Source organism: Podarcis pityusensis (assembly GCF_964106645.2).
Source record: "Podarcis pityusensis genome assembly, chromosome: 2".
NCBI classification, from domain to species: Eukaryota; Metazoa; Chordata; class Lepidosauria; order Squamata; family Lacertidae; genus Podarcis; species Podarcis pityusensis.
Window position 1 is genome coordinate 107,835,618 of NC_138029.1, and position 20,633 is coordinate 107,856,250.

The 20,633-nt window shown below is 45.9% G+C and overlaps 1 protein-coding gene and 1 long non-coding RNA gene across 2 annotated transcripts in view; one reads left to right on the plus strand and one right to left on the minus strand.

Moving 5' to 3' along the window:
* PLXNB1 (plexin B1) overlaps positions 1 to 7,595 on the minus strand; it is a 139,372-nt gene extending 131,777 nt beyond the window's left edge. Inside the window, exon 1 of the mRNA XM_080991547.1 lies at positions 7,071 to 7,595. The gene's annotated coding sequence lies outside the window, so the exon portion shown is untranslated. The remainder of the gene's footprint in view (positions 1 to 7,070) is intronic.
* LOC308470279 overlaps positions 1 to 20,633 on the plus strand; it is a 350,106-nt gene that overhangs the window by 247,016 nt on the left and 82,457 nt on the right. The gene's annotated exons all lie outside the window — the stretch shown is intronic.

Below are 20,633 nucleotides of genomic sequence, written 5' to 3' on the forward strand. Positions count from 1 at the left end.
AGTGGTTCTCAAACTTTTTTTCCTCTGGGCCACACTTTCAGAACAAAGCTTTGCTCACTGAATTTGTTATTGATAAGAAATACATTGGAAAACACAAAGAAGCAACTCCTAGCCGTGCTTGATTTACAACACAGAACACAACTACTTTGTATTATTATCATGGGACACCCAGAAAAGTATAAAACAACACAGCTACATGAGAACATGAATCATTCCCAAAATATAATTATAAATGAGCTTCTTAAATATGAAGCATGTATACAAACTCCATGAGAGGTGTGCGCTTGTTCTTGCCGGGTAATCTCATTTATGTGAGGCCTAATTTGAGACAAACTCTCATCTTCTCACACGAAGAAGCCTTTCTCTTTTCTGATCTTTTGTATTTGTTGAAAATTCCTGTTCACAACAATATGCTGTCAAGAACCATAGCAGCATAGCCAATACTGTATTCTTGAAGAGAGGCTTAGATACTGTTTCTGGTTGTATATCCCTCCCCCCAAAAAGTTATTTTGATACTACACTATGCTGTACTCTATTACAATGCACTGACATGTTTAAATGTTTCTTTAATTGTCCATGAATCTTTCTGCGACACTTGCCACACCCTTTGAGAACCACTGCAAACCTTCCCACACAAACTTGCCATGTGCTTTACTTTTCTGCAAGGCCATTTGTACACCTTGAAAGCAACGCAGAACTTTTAACAATACAGATAGCTGCTGCAAGTATGGTACCTGCTGTGTGTTTGGGTAGCCTGCAGCCTATTTTACAAACGTTGAGAGCATCCAATACACATTCAAGGCCACCCAACAATGCAAGGGGAAACTGGACTGGGTTTCCTGCAGAAGGTGAAAGTTCTCCAGGACAAACAAGGCATTGCTGCTTCCAGTGCCAGGGCTCCAGAAGTGCCATGAATCTTTAATGTCCATGCTTTTTTAAAAAAGATGTTATATAATTTTCTTTTTAGGATGACAACCAGAGATGTCGGCCTTGAATGCACACACCAATACCTCCAGTCTCTCAGCTACCCTTTTTCTCCAAGTATCCCAAAATGTTTAAACTAAGACCCCTGCAGCACCTTAAAGAGGAACAAATTTACGGAGGAATAAACCTTTGTGGGTGGTGCTGTGGGTTAAACCACAGAGCCTAGGACTTGCCGATCAGAAGGTCGGCGGTTCGAATCCCCGCGATGGGGTGAGCTCCCGTTGCTCGGTCCCTGCTCCTGCCAACCTAGCAGTTCGAAAGCATGTCAACGTGCAAGTAGATAAATAGGTACCGCTCCGGCGGGAAGGTAAACGGCGTTTCCGTGTGCTACTGTGGTTCACCAGAAGCGGCTTAGTCATGCTGGCCACATGACCCGGAAGCTGTATACCGGCTCCCTCGGCCAATAAAGCCGCAACCCCAGAGTCGGCCACGACTGGACCTAACAGTCAGGGGTCCCTTTACCTTTAAACCTTTGTGGATTCATGCGCTAGTAAACCACCCATGCGGGCTCATCGTGCATGTGTCTTCCGGCTTTCACCTTTTTAACCTCAACTTTGGAAACAATTCTTCTCTCTACCTCTCTACTATGGATGCATTGTATACCCCACACCTCATGACCCTCCTGTTGTCGCTGGACTCCAACTCCCATCAGCCCCAGTCAGCATGGCCAATGGTCAGGCATGATGAGAATTGTAGTCCAGCGACATGCACAGTCTCCCTCTCAATCTGTCAGTAAGAACAGGATGACAATGGAACCAATAGAGGGGAAAGCGTTCTCCCTTGCTGGAAATCTTCAAACGGACGCTGAACCATCATGTGCTCAAAAGTTTGCACTGGCTGCCCATACGTTACTGGGCCAGGTTCAAGGTTCCTGGGTCAATTTACAAAGCTCTTAACAATTTGGGCCCGGGATACCTCAAGGACTGCCTGATCCCTTATATCCCTGCCCTGATCACTGAGGTCTTCAAGGGAGTAACACTGTTAACGGTCCCCCATTGCTTGGATGCACCAGAGTCGTGCTCTCAGTATTGTGGGCCCAATTTTACGGAAGTCTTTCCAGGTTCCCTCCCTACTGAACTTCCAGCGCCTTTATTATTATTATTATTCCAGCAGGCGTTTTAACTGATTGTTTTGTTTTGTTTTTGTACTGTGTCTTTGTAAACTGCTACTATAGTTAAGTGGCGTATAAATTGTTTAAATAAATGAATAAATCGCAAGCACGCATAAGCCAACAACTGGGTGTTCCCTGATCACACTACAGAGTAAAAGGACCCCTGGATGGTTACGTCCAGTCAAAGGCGCTCATCTCGCTTTTCAGGCCGAGGGAGGCGGCGTTTGTCCACAGATAGCTTTCTGGTCATGTGGCCAGCATGACTAAACCGCTCCTAGCGCAACGGGACACCGTGACAGATAATAATAATAATAATATTTTACTATTTATACCCCGCCCATCTGGCTGGGTTTTCCCAGCCACTCTGGGTGGCTCCAAACAGAATTAAAAGTACAATAAAACACCAAACATTAAAAACCTGCCTAAACAGGGCTGCCTTCAGATGTCTTCTAAAAGTCAGATAGTTGTTTATTTCCTTGACATCTGATGGGAGGGGATTCCACAGGGTGGGCACCACTACCGAAAAGGCCCTCAGTGCACAGAAATGCTGTTTACCGTCCCACCATTGCAGTACCTATTTATCTACTTGCACTGGCATGCTTTCGAACTGCTAGGTTGGCAGGAGCTGGGATAGAGCAACAGGAGCTCAGCCCGCCGCAGGGATTCGAACTGCCGACTTTCACCGATCAGCAAGCCCAAGAGGCTCAGTGGTTTAGACCACAGCGTCACAGTGAAGGACTGTTGAGAAGCTGGACAGATGGATGCATGGGGCATCCATAACCTTCAACGTCCATGTTGCACATCAGATTATGAAGGCTCTTGCTTAGAAAAACCTGGTCTTAGTCTTACGGACGCCTTGTTGCTTCCTGCAAGAGACTAACATGGCAACCCTCTGCGACTGCAAACATACGCAGGGAGACCACAGCACCAAATATAGTCTTCCAAAGCATTCATTTGTACACATGGTTATATTGGGGCTCTCTTCTTCTCACACCCACGCACCCGGTGACTTAGCCTCTGCTGAACGAATGAAAGGAGATCTCGGCACCACCCACTTGACCCCAGTAAATCAAAGAGCCGGCAGCCAGCAGCAGAGTTGCCAGATGTCCTTCATTTAAAGGAATGTCCCTTCCTCTCCCCCAAGTCAACCCGGCACAGCGTCCCATGGAAGTGGTCCATTATTTTTGGACTTTTGACCCAGCCGCGTTGTCAGCTTGATTGGAAATGCAGTTAAGTGGCTTGGGGCGCAGATGCCCCCAACAGCCGATGGGGCGACAATAGGATTTGGCCTAAAAGAAAAGGCGGTGGCTTAACAAAGCCCCAAGCCCAGCCTCTGCCTGGAGGAGAGGGAGCGAGGGCCTCCCCCCTCCTCCCCAAATCTTCAGGGACTCTTCCCATTTCTCTCCAGCGCAGGGGGTGACATCTGCTGGCAAATGGTCACACCACAATGTGCTACATTTGCTCCTCTGCAGGCAGCGCAAGGTGATGAAAGTGGCCGTCTGCCACAGCTGTTAGCGGAAGAGAGTCTTGAGGCTCCCCCTCCTCTCTTTTGATTTGCATCTGACACACTTGCAAAGGAAATCTCCTGGCAACCCACCCACAACTGCAGGCTCCGGCTAATAACGCTGTCCTTCGCAAACACGAATTCCCTCTCTCTAGGTCAGCCACAGCAAAGTTTGGCAACTTTTCCAAAGAAACGCAATTATTTTGTACTATGAGTCCACAACTCATAATATTTATTGTCAGGATAGATTCCCAAGTCTACATTGCTACAGGAGGAGGAGTGGTCCTTTTGGGGAAGAATTGGTGTTTTTTTAAAAAGGGGGAGGGTCTCACGTCTCAGGTTTTCTGTAATACAGTGGTACCTCTGGTTATGTACTTAATTCGTTCCGGAGGTCCGTTCTTAACCTGAAACTGTTCTTAACCTGAAACACCACTTTAGCTAATGGGGCCTCACGCTGCCGGAGCACGATTTCTGTTCTCATCCTGAAGCAAAGTTCGTAACCTGAGGCACTATTTCTGGGTTAGCAGAGTCTGTAACCTGAAGCGTATGTAACCTTAAGTGTATGTAACCCGAGGTACCACTGTATTCAGTAGCTAGAGGGCCGGTGGGAAAGGCAAAATACCATTAGCTGTTCTCACTAACTCTCCCAGCAAGGGGATACTTGGTTTTCTTAACCCCCCACGCTGAAAACAAGCCCAGTTATTCCAAACTGAAAGGAAAGCGTTCCCGAACGAAATGTCGTATTGACAGATTACATAGCCACTGGGTGCACTAATGGTAATAATGACTCCTTTACAGGGAAATCCCAACCCCGTCTAGCCCAGAAGTTCTCCTGGATTCAGATGGGAGGAAGGGCTGTTGCTGAGTGGCAGAGCATCTGCCCTGTCAGCAGCAAGTCCCAGGTTCAGCCTCCAGGAACTCACAGGTTCAATCCCCAGAGTGGGATTGTCCAGCGTCCGAAATGCTGGGGAGCTACTGCCATTTGTGTAGTGACAACACTGAGCTAAACTGGCCACTGGACTGACTCAGCAGAAGGCAGCTTCCTATGTTCCAAAGGGGTTTACTCCCAGGTTAAATGGTGCTTGGACTGCAGCCTCAGTTGTGACCCAACCAGGGTCAGGGGAAAGTAGGACCCTGCCTGCTTTTACCATTTTCTTATTTTTTTAAAAATAATATTTTTATTGGGTTTTCTGCAAGCGTAACAAACATCACAAATAAACAAAAGGGAACAAATACTACAACAACAAACTAAAAAAGAAAACGAAAGTCACTTTGTTATTCTGACATCTGATGAATGAGTACAAAGGCTATGCTCTGTCAGAGGCTGCACGACGCAGAATTCCAGTTGTTGGGAATCACAGGTGGGCAGTGCTGCTGTGCTCATGTCCTGCTTGGAGGTTTCCCACAGGCATCTGGCTGACTGGCCACTGTGAGAACAGGATGCTGGACTAGATGGGCCACACTGGCCTGAATCAACAGGGCTCGTCTTGTGATCTTAAGGCTTGAGCTTTGCATGGACCAAACTACACATGATGCTAACACTCAGTTTGGTGCTGCAAGTGTCCTTCCCTTTTTTTAGCCATAAACATCTGCCTCTGGGGGGGCCTGATCCGGACTGGGACCACAGCCTGCAGGAGTCAGGGGTTTAACCCAAGCCACAATCCTGACCCCCCCCCCCCAAAAAAAAAATCCAGAAGGGGAGATCCTCTGTGTGAATTATAAACTCTGTTAATAAATGAATCTGTCTTAAATGAACAACTTCTAACATGCTCACAAAGCACACACAGGCTTGATTCTGAATTAATTGCCATGTAATAACTACCGTTTGCCCAGGAAACTGTACATAAATTTTTTACTACCTCATTAACATGCACAGAGGGGGAGAGAGGGTGAATCATCCCATTCGCCTCTTTGATTGGGGTGAGCACAAAAGGATGGTCAAATGGGGAACTAAACCCAACAATTAAGTGATTTTAAGCAAGTGGTTGTTGGGTTTTTTTTACTCAGAAACCGCCAACTCTGCAGACAAAGTTCTTGCACGCCATCAAATCTGGGAAGGCTTAGCCTAAAAGTTGGGAGGTGAGAATGCAAACTGAGATCTTCACTTGTACTGAACATCTCCGTGAATCTTGTTGCTAGCAGATCACAAGAAGGGTGTGCGTGTGTGTAATAATGTACACAGGGAGGGACACTCCCTGTTCCAAACACAGAGCAAAAATCGCTGGAACCTTTGCAGGGCTATCTTCAGTCTCCCCTTCAACAGGACTTTCCCTCTCTAAAGTCCTTCAGCCTCTCCCCCTAAGCATGCATATGGGCAGAAAAGTACATCAGCTATTCTGTTCCCCCTCCCCATTGCGCGCCCCCCAACTTCCCATAATATAGGCAGGTTTCAGAGAGGAGCATGGGGCTCTCCCCGCATCCACCCCACTTCTCCCTCCTTCTGGTAAGCAGGTTTCATGTTTCTTCCTGAGCTCCCAGTGGGACAAACAAGCACCTCCATCTGAACAAAGGAGGCAGAGGGGGGTGGGACCAAGTCCAGCCCTCCAGTGCTCGGAGGGGAAGGGTCTCTGCTGCTGCTGCTGCTGCTGCCACTGCTGGATGGCTCTCCTCTCCCCCCCCCTCCTCCTCCTCCAGACAAATGGGACAGGGAGATGGGGGCCACTCTAGAGGGCTATGATGGCTGAAACCGAGAGATTCCCAAGGAACACTGCTGGTCTCTTTGGAGGGAAAAGTCCAGCCAAACCCATCTTCCCTTGGCAAGGCTTAAAAGTGGCAGAAATGCGCCCTTATTCCCCCCCCACACACCCCTCTTGCTAGGCTGCCGGGGTGGGGCTGCAAGCGAAATGGGGGAGGCGAGCGGGCAGGCAAGAATAAAAGGGTCATTCTGGAAGGCCGGAGGCTCCCCGTGTAAACACACCTCGCTCTCCCGAGGACGCAGCGGCCGGCCAACTCACACACAGACCCACACAGATGTGTATACAAGCGCTCTTCAGTGCCCGGCGAGGGAGGCGATGCCGGCCTCCCACCCCACCCCCCAAACCAGATCGGAGGCCTCCCAAATAAGTTCCGAGGGACCCGGCCAAAGAAGCCGCCCAAACCCGATGCCCTTTCGCGCGGCGTGGAAAAGTTCCATTCAAAAGCCGCGTGCGCCGCCTCGATTGCGCCGGGGAAGGGAAGGGAGGGTAGGGGGAATGAATGGGCGCCGGAGGGGAAAACTTGGAAAGACGAGGTGCAGAAAATGAGAAAGGGGGGGGAGGGCTCTGCGCGATCTCCCTTTCCACCATTCTCAATGCACAAAATATTAAGCACACATACCACAAAAAGCTCACTTTCCCTTCTTTTCTTTTCTGGTGTTGCTGCTTCTCCCAGCCCGGGCAGAAGCCACCAGGTCTTGGAGGGAGCGTGCAAACAAAAGAGAGAACGCAAATTTAACCGGGCGGGGGTGGGGAAAAAACCAAGCGAGCAACTCACCCAAAATGCCATCTCCGGCGAAACTGCACCGGGAAGGAGGCGGAAGAGAGCAGGGGTGCTGGATCAAGTCGTCTTCTCCCTTCTTGCTCCAGGACAATAATAAGGGACGTGAGAGCAGTTAAGTAGCAGAGCCTCTTCCGCGCACAGCACTCTTACGCACCAGCTGCAGCCGCCAGGGTCCCCCGTCACCTTCGCGCCGAGGTTGTATGTGTGTATGTGGTGTGTGTATGTGGGGGGGAATTCCAACTCCCGGGATCGTGCCTGTGTCAACAAGCCCCCACGGTTATCCCTCCTCTTCCTTGGGCGATCGGGCTGCGCGGAAAAGGCACGGCTCCTCCAGGCACGCTACCGCGGGGCGCCCCAAGCAATCCGTCGAGTTTCCTTGGAAGGAAGCGCGGCGCGCACTCACACGCGCACAAAAACCCGGGAGGGCGACGCGGCTGCTGCTGCTGCTGCTGTGTGCGCAAAAGTAGTTCTGCGGCCGGCCCGCCGCTAAGCAAACAAGGAGGCAAGGCGAGGGAGCCCCTGCTGAGAGCGAGCGGCTACTGCAAAGAAAAAAAGAAGAGAGAGAGAGAGTGAATGAAGGGCGGACAAAAGCCAAGCCAAGCCCCCAGAGCTGCTCCTTCTCTCTAACCCCCACAGCTCCGCCTGGAATGGTACACAGCGCTGAACCCAAGTGGGGAGATCCCTTTGGCAACATAAGGCGGACCCAGGAGACCACCGCGCTGCCTGGGACTTTAGTAATCCCCGGGCCATAGAAAGGGTAAGAAAGGAGCGCATGGGTTCGCCCCGCTCTCCAGCCAAGCCAGGCTTAGGGGTTTTGTTCGTAGGTAAGTTTAAGAGGCCCCTTCATGGATCACTGCCTTGCCGTGGCGAAGAGCCATCACCTTGCCAACAAAGGTCCGTATAGTTAAAGCCATGGTTTTCCCAGTAGTGATGTATGGAAGTGAGAGCTGGACCATAAAGAAGACTTGATCACCGAAGAATTGATGCTTTTGAATTATGGTGCTGGAGGAGACTCTTGAGAGTCCCATGGACTGCAAGAAGATCAAACCAATCCATTCTGAAGGAAATCAGCCCTGAGTGCTCACTGGAAGGACAGATCCTGAAGCTGAGGCTCCAATACTCTGGCCACCTCATGAGAAGAGAAGACTCCCTGGAAAAGACCCTGATGCTGGGAAAGATGGAGGGCACAAGGGGAAGGGGACGACAGAGGACGAGATGGTTGGACAGTGTTCTCGAAGCTACCAGCATGAGTTTGACCAAACTGCGGGAGGCAGTGGCAGACAGGAGTGCCTGGCGTGCTCTGGTCCAGGGGGTCACAAAGAGTTGGACACGACTAAACGACTAAACAACAACAAGTTTAAGAGGAGGCCCATCGCCACCCAAGATGAGGCCCTCGTTCAATGGATAGGATCGGGGCAGGTGCCCCCCCTCCCCAAGTGCTGGATGCAAATGATGCAGACTTAACTGGACGTGCAGGCCATTCTCAATTTACACGGGGTTAAGTTCTGGGGAAAGCACTGACATCGCATATAGTCAAAACACATTGGGTTCAATGGCGGGTGGGATTACCAAAGTCTCCCCCCCCCCCCGATGGACGGCTCCTTTCTGCCCCCTTTAAACAAAATATTGCCAGGCACATAAAGGTGAAGATGTTAAATGTGCATAAGTTGCAAGTTACATCTGTGCCTGTGTATTATTAAACATGCTTTGAAATGTAAGCCAGCCCAGCTGCATTCTGGGGACCTGGATATCTGCGCCCAAAAACTGCCCTGGTGGTGCCCACTGTGTGCCACGCTCCCCTCATCCCTTGAATTCATACTAGGTTAAGTATAGTGGTACCTCAGGTTACAGATGCTTCAGGTTACAGACTCCGCTAACCCAGAAATAGTACCTCAGGTTGAGAACTTTACCTCAGGATGAGAACAGAAATCGCTCGGTGGCGACAGCGGGAGGCCCCATTAGCTAAAGTGGTTGGTACCTCAGGTTAAGAACGGTTTCAGGTTAAGAACAGACGTCCAGAACGAATTAAGTTCTTAACCCGAGGTACCACTGTACATATCAGTGGCCGGCCCAGTCTCCTGTGCAAGGTGCTGTGGAGAAACTGAGCACCTTTAAAAATGCATAATGTTGCATATGAATAAAAAGATATGTAGACTTATTAACCACATTCATCTCAGCAACGCTGAGTAAATTATCACCAATTTGCTATTGTAAAAGGTGTGCCCATTTAGCATAATGCTCTAATGATCCCTGGCTGCAGTTATTTGCACCTCGTTGCCATCCACCCCACATTTTACAATTTTCTCCTTCATACGCTTGCCAATTAAGATTTCACTTAATGCATCTGACGAAGTGGGCTTTGAGTCCACAAAAGTTTAGGCCATAATAAATGGGCTAGTCTTTTAAGGTGCCGCAGGACTCTTTATACTGTTATATTTTTTGCTACCACCACCCCCCCATCCAAAATCCATACCATTATGTTGACAGGTGTTGTCATTTTCCATAAAAAGGAAAGATGAATCGAAAAGGGAAGAGTGGGCTAGCAAATCGGCAATGCGTGGTTTAATATGTCAAGGCGGCATTCAAAGAAAATGTACCGTGAGCTTTCCTGTGGGAAGTGCACAGCTAACATTTCCCACAAAAAGTCTTTGTGTGTGTGTGTTGCAGGGGAGTCATGGGCCCATTCTGCCATGCTAAAGTCTTGGGAGATGGATGAGTGTATGAACTGGCACATGGCCTCAACATGTGTTCAAATGTGGAGCCACCCACACCTGTAATCTGAAGAACTACTGTACTAATCAGACACCTACATCACTTTCTTGCGCAACCATCCCTTATCCCTAAGTTTGAAATGGAGTTTTTTAAAAATAGATTTCATTAAAGCTTAAAAGAAGATACAGTGGTACCTCAGGTTACATACGCTTCAGGTTAAAGACTCCGCTAACCCAGAAATAGTGCTTCAGGTTAAGAACTTTGCTTCAGGATGAGAACAGAAATTGGGCTCCGGCGGCACGGCGCCAACAGGAGGCCCCATTAGCTAAAGTGGTGCTTCAGGTTAAGAACAGTTTCAGGTTAAGAATGGACCTCCGAAATGAATTAAGTACTTAATGTTGTACTATTTTATTGTTGTTAGCCGGCCTGAGCCTGGCTGCGGCCGGGGAGGGCGGGATATAAATAAAATTTATTACTATTATTTATTATTAACCCGAGGTACCACTGTAATGCAAAGATTAATATCAACTACAAAATATATTTTTTATAATACAAAAAGATAAAAAAGGAGTCAGAATACAAACAAAAATTAAGGAAAGAGGAAAAGAAAAAGAGAGTAAAGGAGAGAGAAAAAGGAAGGGTTTCCAATTCTTATGTCAGCGATATATTAAAAAATATTCAAAACATTCGCTCCAAGGGAACACCCAACAATTCTACGTTCTATAAACCAGCATTTTCTCCCATCTTCAAACCCAGATACGCAAAAAGTTCATAAGGATTTTCCCATCATTAATAAAGATCAAGGATTTTTCTCTAATTAAATAGTAATTTCAGCAACCGTTCGTCCATTGTAGGTAATGGTATATATTTCCATCCTTGTGCATGTAAAATATCATATATTGAAAGCCTAAGTTATTTAAGGGATTTATATACTGCTTAACCATGGGCATTTCTAAGTGGGGTGGGGTGTGTGTGTGTGTGTGTGTACATATATATATATGTATATATGTATATATATATGTATGTGTATATATATATATATATATATATATATATATATGAACCTTACCAAAAAAAGAATCACAATAAAATCAAATATGAAATTAAAATGCTTGTTGAAATTTGTCATGCATCTGAAATTCAGTAAGGAGAGTGCCTGTCTACCTGTCTAAGTCAGGAGGCAGAGGGGAGTTGCATGGGCTTGGGGGGGGGCAACTGCCCCCTTAAATCAAGTAAGTAAAGAAAAATACTTAAAAATAAAAATAAATAAAAATACTTAACTAAAAGTATTAATAATCAGAATATTTGAAATGCTCACTGAGGTCACTTTGATGATGTTGTGGCACATTCTAGTGATGCGACTGGCAACCCAACTGAGCGATAGGCCGGGCTTCCATGATGTTATGATCTGAGCTGAATAGGATCCAAAATGCAGCAGTCTGATTGGTCCTAGAACAATGCAGCAGTATGATTGGCCTGCAGGAGCCACCCAATCCAGCTCCAGATGGAAGTGAATCCACAACCTGATTGGCTTACAGGAGAATTCCAGAATTAGCCAATCACTTGCAGCCCATTGTGTAAATAATGTATATATATATATATATATATATATATATATATATATGATATTTATTAAAGTTTCAATAAAAGATTAAACAGAAAAACATAAACGAAAAATACACAATTCAAAAGAACACAGTACATAGTCCAAAAAGAAAAAAGAAAAAAAAGAACAAAGAAAAAATAAAATACAAGACAGAAAGAACAATTAAAAACAATATCACCTTTTTGTTTCCATCTTTAAATTTACTTATTTTCTGGACCTCCTCATACCTCCCTCCTTTGCATTCCAGTTCAAATTGTTTGTCCAGCAATTTCTTTCCCTCTTTTTTAATCCCAATCTTTAATCTTAATATAATATAACATTAAAATTTACCTCTTAAAAGCCAAATTTCCATTTCCTTAAACTTCTTTAATCCTAATCCTTAATCTTAATTTATCTATAACTTTAAGTCTTGTACAGCTGGAAACCACTCATTTTCAATCCAACATCACTCTAACATTCTTTAATTTTACAGTGTTTCTGTAGATAATCTTTGAATTTCTTCCAATCTTCCTCCACCGACTCTTCTCCCTGGTCACGGATTCTACCAGTCATTTCAGCCAGTTCCATATAGTCCATTAGTTTCATCTGCCATTCCTCCAGTGTGGGAAGTTATTGTGTCTTCCAATACTTTGCAATAAGTATTCTTGCTGCTGTTGTTGCATACATGAAGAAAGTTCTATCCTTTTTTATCACCATTTGGCCGACCATGCCCAGGAGAAAGGCCTCTGGTTTCTTAGGGAAGGTATATTTAAATACCTTTTTTAATTCATTATATATCATTTCCCAGAAAGCCTTAATCCTTGGGCACGTCCACCAAAGGTGAAAAAATGTACCTTCAGTTTCTTTACATTTCCAACATTTATTATCGGGCAAATGATAGATTTTTGCGAGCTTGACTGGGGTTATGTACCACCTGTATATCATTTTCATAATATTCTCTCTTAAGGCATTACATGCCGTAAATTTCATACCTGTGTTCCACAACTGTTCCCAGTCAGCGAACATAATGTTATGTCCAACGTCTTGTGCCCATTTAATCATAGCCGATTTTACCGTTTCATCCTGAGTGTTCCATTTCAGCAGCAAGTTATACATTCTTGACAAATTCTTAGTTTTGGGTTCTAACAGTTCAGTTTCTAATTTTGATTTTTCCACCTGGAAGCCAATTTTCTTGTCCGATTTAAATGCCTCCATTATCTGAAAATAATGAAGCCAGTCTCGCACTTTGTTTTTTAATTTTTCAAAGCTCTGCAGTTTCAGTCTATCTCCATCTTGTTCCAAAATTTCCCAATATTTCGGCCATTTGACCTCCATATTGAGCTTTTTCAAGGCTTTCGCTTCCATTGGTGACAGGCACCTTGGGGTTTTGTTTTCTAACAAATCCTTATATCTTATCCAAACATTAAACAGCGCTTTCCTGACAATGTGGTTTTTAAATGCTTTATGTGCTTTGACCTTATCATACCATAGATATGCATGCCATCCAAATACATTGTTAAAACCTTCTAGGTCCAAAATGTCAGTGTTTTCAAGAAGTAGCCATTCTTTCAACCAGCAAAAAGCTGCTGATTCATAGTAAAGTTTGAGGTCTGGCAGGGCAAATCCACCTCTTTCCTTTGCATCCGTTAGTATTTTAAATTTTATTCTGGGCTTCTTGCCCTGCCAGACAAATCTAGAAATATCTTTCTGCCACCTCTTGAAACAATCCATTTTGTCCACAATTTGCAAAGTTTGAAACAAAAACAACATTCTAGGCAATACATTCATTTTTATCGCAGCAATACGGCCCAGCAGTGAAAGCTTCAAATTTGACCAAATTTCTAAATCTTTTTTCACTTCAGCCCAACATTTTTCATAGTTGTCTTTAAATAAATTCCCATTTTTTGCTGTCATGTTAATCCCCAGGTATTTAACTTTCTTAACCACTGTTAAACCTGTCTCATTCTGAAACCTCTCTCTTTCAATCGGTGTTAAATTTTCTCTAAAACCTTAGTTTTTGACTTGTTCAGTTTAAATCCTGCTACTTGACCAAATTCTTGAATCAGTTCTAAAACCCTTTTGGTACTAGATTCTGGCTCCTGTAACGTCAATACTAAGTCATCTGCAAATGCTCTCAATTTGTACTGTTTGGCTCCGACCTGTATAGCTTTTACCAACTGGTCCCTTCTAATCATATTCAGCAAAACCTCCAGGACCGAAATAAAAAGAAGTGGGGAAATTGGGCAACCTTGTCGTGTCCCTTTCTCAATTTTAAGTTCTTCCGTCACAACATTATTTACAATTAATTTAGCCTTTTGTTCTGAATAAATTGCACTTATACCATTCTCAAAACCTTGGCCTACCCCCATACCCTGTAGATTCTTCTTCATAAAATTCCAAGAAATATTGTCAAAGGCTTTTTCCACGTCCACAAATATCAAGACTGCTTTAGTGTTTATGTTCACTTCTAGTTTTTCCAGAATATCAATTATATTCCTCAAATTGTCAGACAGATGTCTTCCTGGGAGAAAGCCCGCTTGGTCTTTATGAATCTCTTCCATCAACACTTTTTTAAATCTCTTGGCCAAAATGTCTGCAAAAATTTTGTAATCCACATTAAGTAATGATATAGGGCGGTAGTTCTTAAGCTGTGTCTTTTCAGTCTCTGTTTTCGGTACAAGTGTAATATATGCTTCTTTCCACGACTCTGGTGCTCTTTTCCCGTCCATTATTTCGTTGCAGACCTCTTTCAAAGGTTGAATTAACCATTCTTTCAAAGATCTGTAATATCTAGAAGTCAAGCCATCTGGTCCTGGAGATTTACCCAATTGCATATTTTGAATGGCACCTTCTATTTCCTGTTCAGTTATTTTATAATTCAAAATTAGTTTATTTTCTTGGGATATTTTTTGTAATCCATTTGTTTTCAAAAATTGATCTAAGTCTGTTTCTTTCAATGGCCCTTGGGTATATAATCGTTTAAAATACCTCTGGAAACAATTTCTAATCTCTGCAGGGTTCTGTATATTTCTTCCTTCCACTTCTAAGTTCGTAATTGTGTTTAGTTTTTGTCTCTTTTTCATTTGCCATGCCAACAATTTACCACATTTATTGGCCGACTCAAAAGTCTTTTGTCTCATTTGTTTAATTTTCCATTCTATTTCCTAATTCATCATTTTCATATATTGTACTTGATGTAACTTTAACTCTCTCAGAATCTCTTGAGATTTTGGATTTGCTCTCAGTCTTTTTTCACTTTCCTATATTTTCTCCATTATCTTGTCCTTTTTCTCATTTTGAATTCTTTTCTTTACTGCATTCTGTTGTATTAAGAACCCTCTCATAACCGCTTTACTTGCATCCCAGATTACTCTTTTCTCCACGTTAGTACTCAAATTTATCTCAAAATAGTCTCTCAAGATTTTTTGGGCCTTCTTTAGTACTTCTTCATCTCTAAATAAGGTGTCATTCATCTTCCATCTGAAGGAGCCAGTTGGTGTTAGTCTCATTTCCATCTTAACAGCATTATGATCGGAGCAAGTTTTCGGGCAGATTTCCACCTTTCCTGTCTTTGGTGCCATTCCTCTAGTTATCCAAATTTGGTCAATTCTTGTCCATGTCATTTTGGCTTCAGAAAAGAAAGTTCCCTCTTTAGCCATGGGGTTTCTTATTCTCCAAATGTCAACTAAGTCCAAGTTGTCTGTCATGTCAAAAAAAGTTTTCGGTAGTCTACCATCCTTAGTGACTACCTGTCTTTGTGCCTTGTCCATATATGTAGATACCACTCCACTCATATCTCCCATCAGAATCATGTTGTAATCCATATGGTCCATCAGGGTCTCATGCAACTTCTTAAAAAATTCAGATTTCCCATCATTTGGTGCGTAGATTCCTACTATCAAAAATTTTTCTCCTTGTGTTTGAATTTCAATTGCCACAAATCTTCCTTGGTCATCTTTGAAAACAAATTTCGGTGATAATCTGTCCTTTGCATAAATCACAACCCCTCTTTTTTTAACTTTGTCCGATGAAATAAACTCCTGACCAAGTCTTTTATTTATCAACAATTTCCTGTGTAATCTTGTTATATGTGTTTCTTGTAAACAAATTAAGTCCAATTGTTCCTTTTTTAATAGATGAAATACTGATTTCCTTTTCTGAGGGGAATTCAAACCATGACAGTTCCAGGTTAATAGTTGCAGGGCCATGATGTTATTATTTTGGTTCTCCTCCTACGGCACTTAGTGCCTGTTCCTCTTCCGACGGTGGTATCACTTTTTTCAGACGGTCTTTTAGTTCCAGAGATAGTCCTGGTATTTCTAAAGCTTCTCTTGCAGTTGTTATTAACTCTCCTGTGGCTTTCTTTTGTAGGTCTTCTCCGTGGTCTCTCCAAAATTTGTCTTTGTCGTCTTCCGATCTTATTTTCCTCTTCTTTCCTTTGTAACTAAAAGATAGGCCTTGAGGAAATTCCCACCGTGTAAATAATGTATATAAAGCAGATACTGTGGGGAAACAATTGATTCCTCCTCACCACTATGAGCTGAATAAAGAGCATGAAATCCACTCTAGACTCTGAGTATATTTCACATGAACTGACCAATTGCATTGCAGGTAGCTCAGTCCTGCCCCGCCCCCAACATAAAAATCTGAGCCATGCATCTGAGTCATGGGGGGCTACCAGTAGAGACTCCTCTTCAGGCTGTCTCTGCTCCAGCCATTTGCACTGGGGGTGGGGGAGCTCTAATTCATTCCACTAAGGGAAAATTGAAGGGGACTGAGGCAGATTGGAGGGGCCTCCGGCAGGAGCAGAAGAAGGGGGTGCGGTGGGGGTGGAGCGCCCCGGGTGTCTTCGCTGAGGGGTGTGGCATTTGGCGCACCGCCCGCCCGTGACTCGCAAGCCTACCCCGAGCCATAAGGGGAAGGGGGAAGAGCTGCGCCCCTTTGCCGGCAACATTCCCCCCTTCCCCCTTCATTTTGACAGCTTGGGGGAGGCTTGGGAGCAGTGGGCGGGTGGTGCACAGAATGTCCGCCATTGGCGGCTCGCTCCGCCCCTGGCCACAGGGCACACGTGCCGTTCCAGGCATCCGAGCGGCTGTCCCACGCCTGAGAGGGCACCTGAAATATACTCGGAGTCGAGAGTGGATTTCATGTTCTTTATTCAGCTCATAGTGGTGAGGAGGAATGGAAGTTCCCCCACAGTATCTGCTTTATATACATTATTTACACAATGGGCTGCACATGATTGGCTAAATCCGGGATTAACCTGTAGGCTAATCAGGTTGTGGATTCCCTTCCATCTGGAGCTGGATTGGGTGGCTCCTGCGGACCAATCATACTGCTGCATTGTTCTAGGACTAATCAGACTGCTGCATTTTGAATCCTATTGTTCTAGGACCAATCAGACTGCTGCATTTTGGATCCTATTCAACTCAGTGCATAACAGCACCCTTCGCGACCCGCCCCCCCTTGGGAACGCAACCCGCCCTGAGCAGCGCGGGCATACGCTCCGAAACTGTGCTGGTCCCATGGGTCACCTGAGAGGCGAGGTCCAAGTCCGGTCCGTAGTCAAGGGTGCAACGTGGAGGCCGTCCGTAGTAGCTGAAGCTGGGTGCAGGGCAGGGAGTTGGGTGAAGTCAGGAACAGGCATGCAAGCAGGGAGCCAAGACAGGTCAGGAGCTCAGGCAGGAAAGCAGGACAGGGTTCAGGCAGGAACTAGCAACCAACAATGTTGCTCCCGCAACTTGGGACTGGGGCTGGCCGGCTTTTATCTGCATAGGGCGGCTCCAATCCTCTGGTGACTCGCCTCTCCTGGCCTGGAGGCAAGCACTCCTCCTGTGGGAACTTAGTTCCCTCCGCCTCTCTGCCCTGAGCCTCTGCAGCTCAGGAGAGGCTGGAGGGTTACCCGGACCCAGAGGCAACCTCAGCTTCCCCTGACGGGCTGAGAGTGGAGCACCTGCAGGCAATGGGTCCTCCATCACCTCAGGAGCCAGAGCAGACTCAGCTGGTGCCTGCACCTGAGGATCCAGCACAGGTGAGGACCCTTCAGGCTCAAGCCCCAGCCCCGGCTCAGCTGGTTCTGGAGGCGGGGAATCCTGTGCAGGCTGGGATTCCTCAGGTTCAGCATCCGAGTCCGAATCCCAGGCCATCACAGCCACTGGCCTCTGGATCAATGTAAGGAAAATGGCCGTGATCCAAGTCAACTTGCCCCCACTCCTGCAGTGCACTCTTAAAAAGGCCTTTCGTACCATCGCTAATTGCAAGGTTGGCATCGAGTCTTGTTTAGCCCCCGCAGCCCCAACAAAGGACAATCTTATCTTTCTTATACTAACTTTAATCCTTCACATTGTACATTGTGCTCTGCCGAGAACCAAACCTCTGATTACCTTAAGCATACTGCTTAAAAACCACTTCAGAACCTGCCACTTTTCTCAAAAAGGGAGGTTAGGAGGAGGAGTGGAAGTAGAGATCCGAAGGTTGTTATTTGACTGGGCAACTTCCCGTCCTACCGGGTTTCGAGTTGCCATGCCAGCTCGCTTGCTCTCGGTTGACTGCAATGCATGCTATTTCATACAGCAGACCATTTCGGATTCTACTGTTAGTGCTCATTTCTTCCCCATTCCCTTAAAAAGGACAAACATCTTATCTATGTGTCCAAGGGGTGGGGAAAGGAGCGACTTAACTGCACTAATATGTGATATTCCTGAACTTTGTTCCTTAGTCAGAACACAAGCTGGGTTGGCGCTGTGCTGGCTGCACAACATCCTAGGCAAGGAGTCATCGCTTTTTCCGAAAACCTCTTGCTATGTTCGGGACATTTATTCACAGCTGCAAAGGTGTTTTTTGTTTTCGTTTTTTGCTCCTGAAATGGAGAAACCACAGGTATCTGTTACACATCCATTGTGTTCTGGGGGTGGTGAGAGGAGAGGTTTATGCCCCTTTCCCAACATTTTTTTTAAAAAAACCAGCTGTGTTCTTCACCACATGGTTGGCACAGTAATAGCGCATTGGTGGTCTATTTATACTCGACCATCCACACACCACGCCACTGTATTAGTTGTTCTGAGATGCTTCCCCAGTGCTGCTATACAGTGGTACCTCAGGTTAAGCACTTAATTCATTCCGGAGGTCCGTTCTTAACCTGAAACTGTTCTTAACCTGAAGCAGCACTTTAGCTAATGGGGCCTCCCGCTGCCGCTGTGCCTCCGGAACACGATTTCTGTTCTCATCCTGAAGCAAAGTTCTTAACCCGAGGTACTATTTCTGGGTTAGCGGAGTCTGTAACCTGAAGCGTATGTAACCTGAAGCATATGTAACCCGAGGTACCACTGTATTATTACCATCCGGAGGGTCACTCTTGCACTATAGAATGCCAAAAGTGCAACAAGAATAAATAAAGAAACAAAAAATTTGATTGGCTTCTGGTTGGCCACTGGGACAACAGGTTGCTGGACTAGATAGGCCACTGGCCTGATTCAGCAACCCCTCTATTATGTCATTTTGGAAATGAAGCAGTTTGACTGCCCCGTAACTTTTGCAAATGCAAACTGTATTGAAGACAGGATTGGGTATAATTGCCCCGATTCCCACATGAATGCACAATGAAATGAATGTATGGAGGAGCCCTAAATGCACATGGCTTCCCTTTTAAACTGCAGACCTGTTTGCTTCCGCACAGGAGGCTGGCGGATACTAACCCTTGTTCCCCATTGCAAACACTAACCAGCCTAGAGGGCGCGATGATATTGCAATGCCCCACCCCAATCTCAGAGCAGCAAAAGGCTCCCAGAGTTCCTGCGCTTATCCAGGTTTGGTTTCCTTGGAACGAAGGCCAGCAAAGATCGTGGTGTCTTTAGGATATATATGGTTTTATTTGTACATATTTACAACCCGAGCATAGGGACGCGGGTGGCGCAGTGGGTTAAACCACAGAGCCTAGGACTTGCCGATCAGAAGGTCGGCGGTTCGAATCCCCGCAACGGGGTGAGCTCCCGTTGCTCGGTCCCAGCTGCTGCATGTCAAAGTGCAAGTAGATAAATAGGTACCGCTCTGGTGGGAAGGTAAACGGCATTTCTGTGCCTTGCTCTGGTTTGCCAGAAGCGGCTTAGTCATGCTGGCCACATGACCTGGAAGCTGTACACCGGCTCCCTCGGCCACTAAAGCGAGATGAACGCCGCAACCCCAGACCTAATGGTCAGGGGTCCCTTTACCTTTACCTTACAACCCAAGCGTAGGGTGGAGGGGCTCACAGTATTAACACCCCAACAGATCTTGCCTCTCCATTAGGTTTCCAGGGGAACCCCAAAGAGGAGCACAGAGCAAGACATGTCTACAGCTTCCGGCTTTCCACATCCCGTTTCCAGCTTATATACACCCAACTCTGGCTATTGTTTTCCTACATACATGGGAGCAGGACAAGGCCAACCCCTTTTGCTTCTATGGCACAGACCAACTTCTTTGGATATGTTAAATTGTGGTGCTTACTAGCCAGCCAAAGCCATCACCTTGACAAAGGAACTGACTGGGCGAGTTTCCCCTGTTACATTCTACCGTCACAGATACAGGATCGCAGGTCTGGAAGAGGACCCAGAGTTTTATCCAGAATGACACACACACCCCTTCATAACATTATTTGTTCAAAACACTGGCTGGTTTGCTGTTGTGCAATGTGCACAATCTTGTGCAAGGCCCCAGTGCTACTTCAGGTTGTTGGGTTCCTTTAACCAGTTCTATGGTAACTTTTCAAAAAACCTGCCACTGTTTTGGGGGCGCTCATTCAGGGCGGCAGATATGAAGAAGAAGAGTTTGGATTTGATATCCCGCTTTATCACTACCCGAAGGAGTCTCAAAGCGGCTAACATTCTCCTTTCCCTTCCTCCCCCACAACAAACACTCTGTGAGGTGAGTGGGGCTGAGAGACTTCAGAGAAGTGTGACTGGCCCAAGGTTACCCAGCAGCTGCATGTGGAGGAGCGGAGACGCGAACCCGGTTCACCAGATTACAAATCTACTGCTCTTAACCACACCACTACACTGGCTCTTTGATCTTCTTGCTTCCCAAACCAAGAAATGATGGAGATTTGTTGCATCCCCTTTTCCCTCCACAGTGAACTGGGCAAGTCCTGTCCAAGGCGAGGGGAAAGTTCTGCATTGCCAGCTGCCCATCTGCTCCCTTGCCTGAGAAATAGACGGCCCAGTTTTATGCACGGCTGCGCGAGACAACTGCATGATTGCCTCTTTCCCCAACCGTGTTGGCAGCAATCT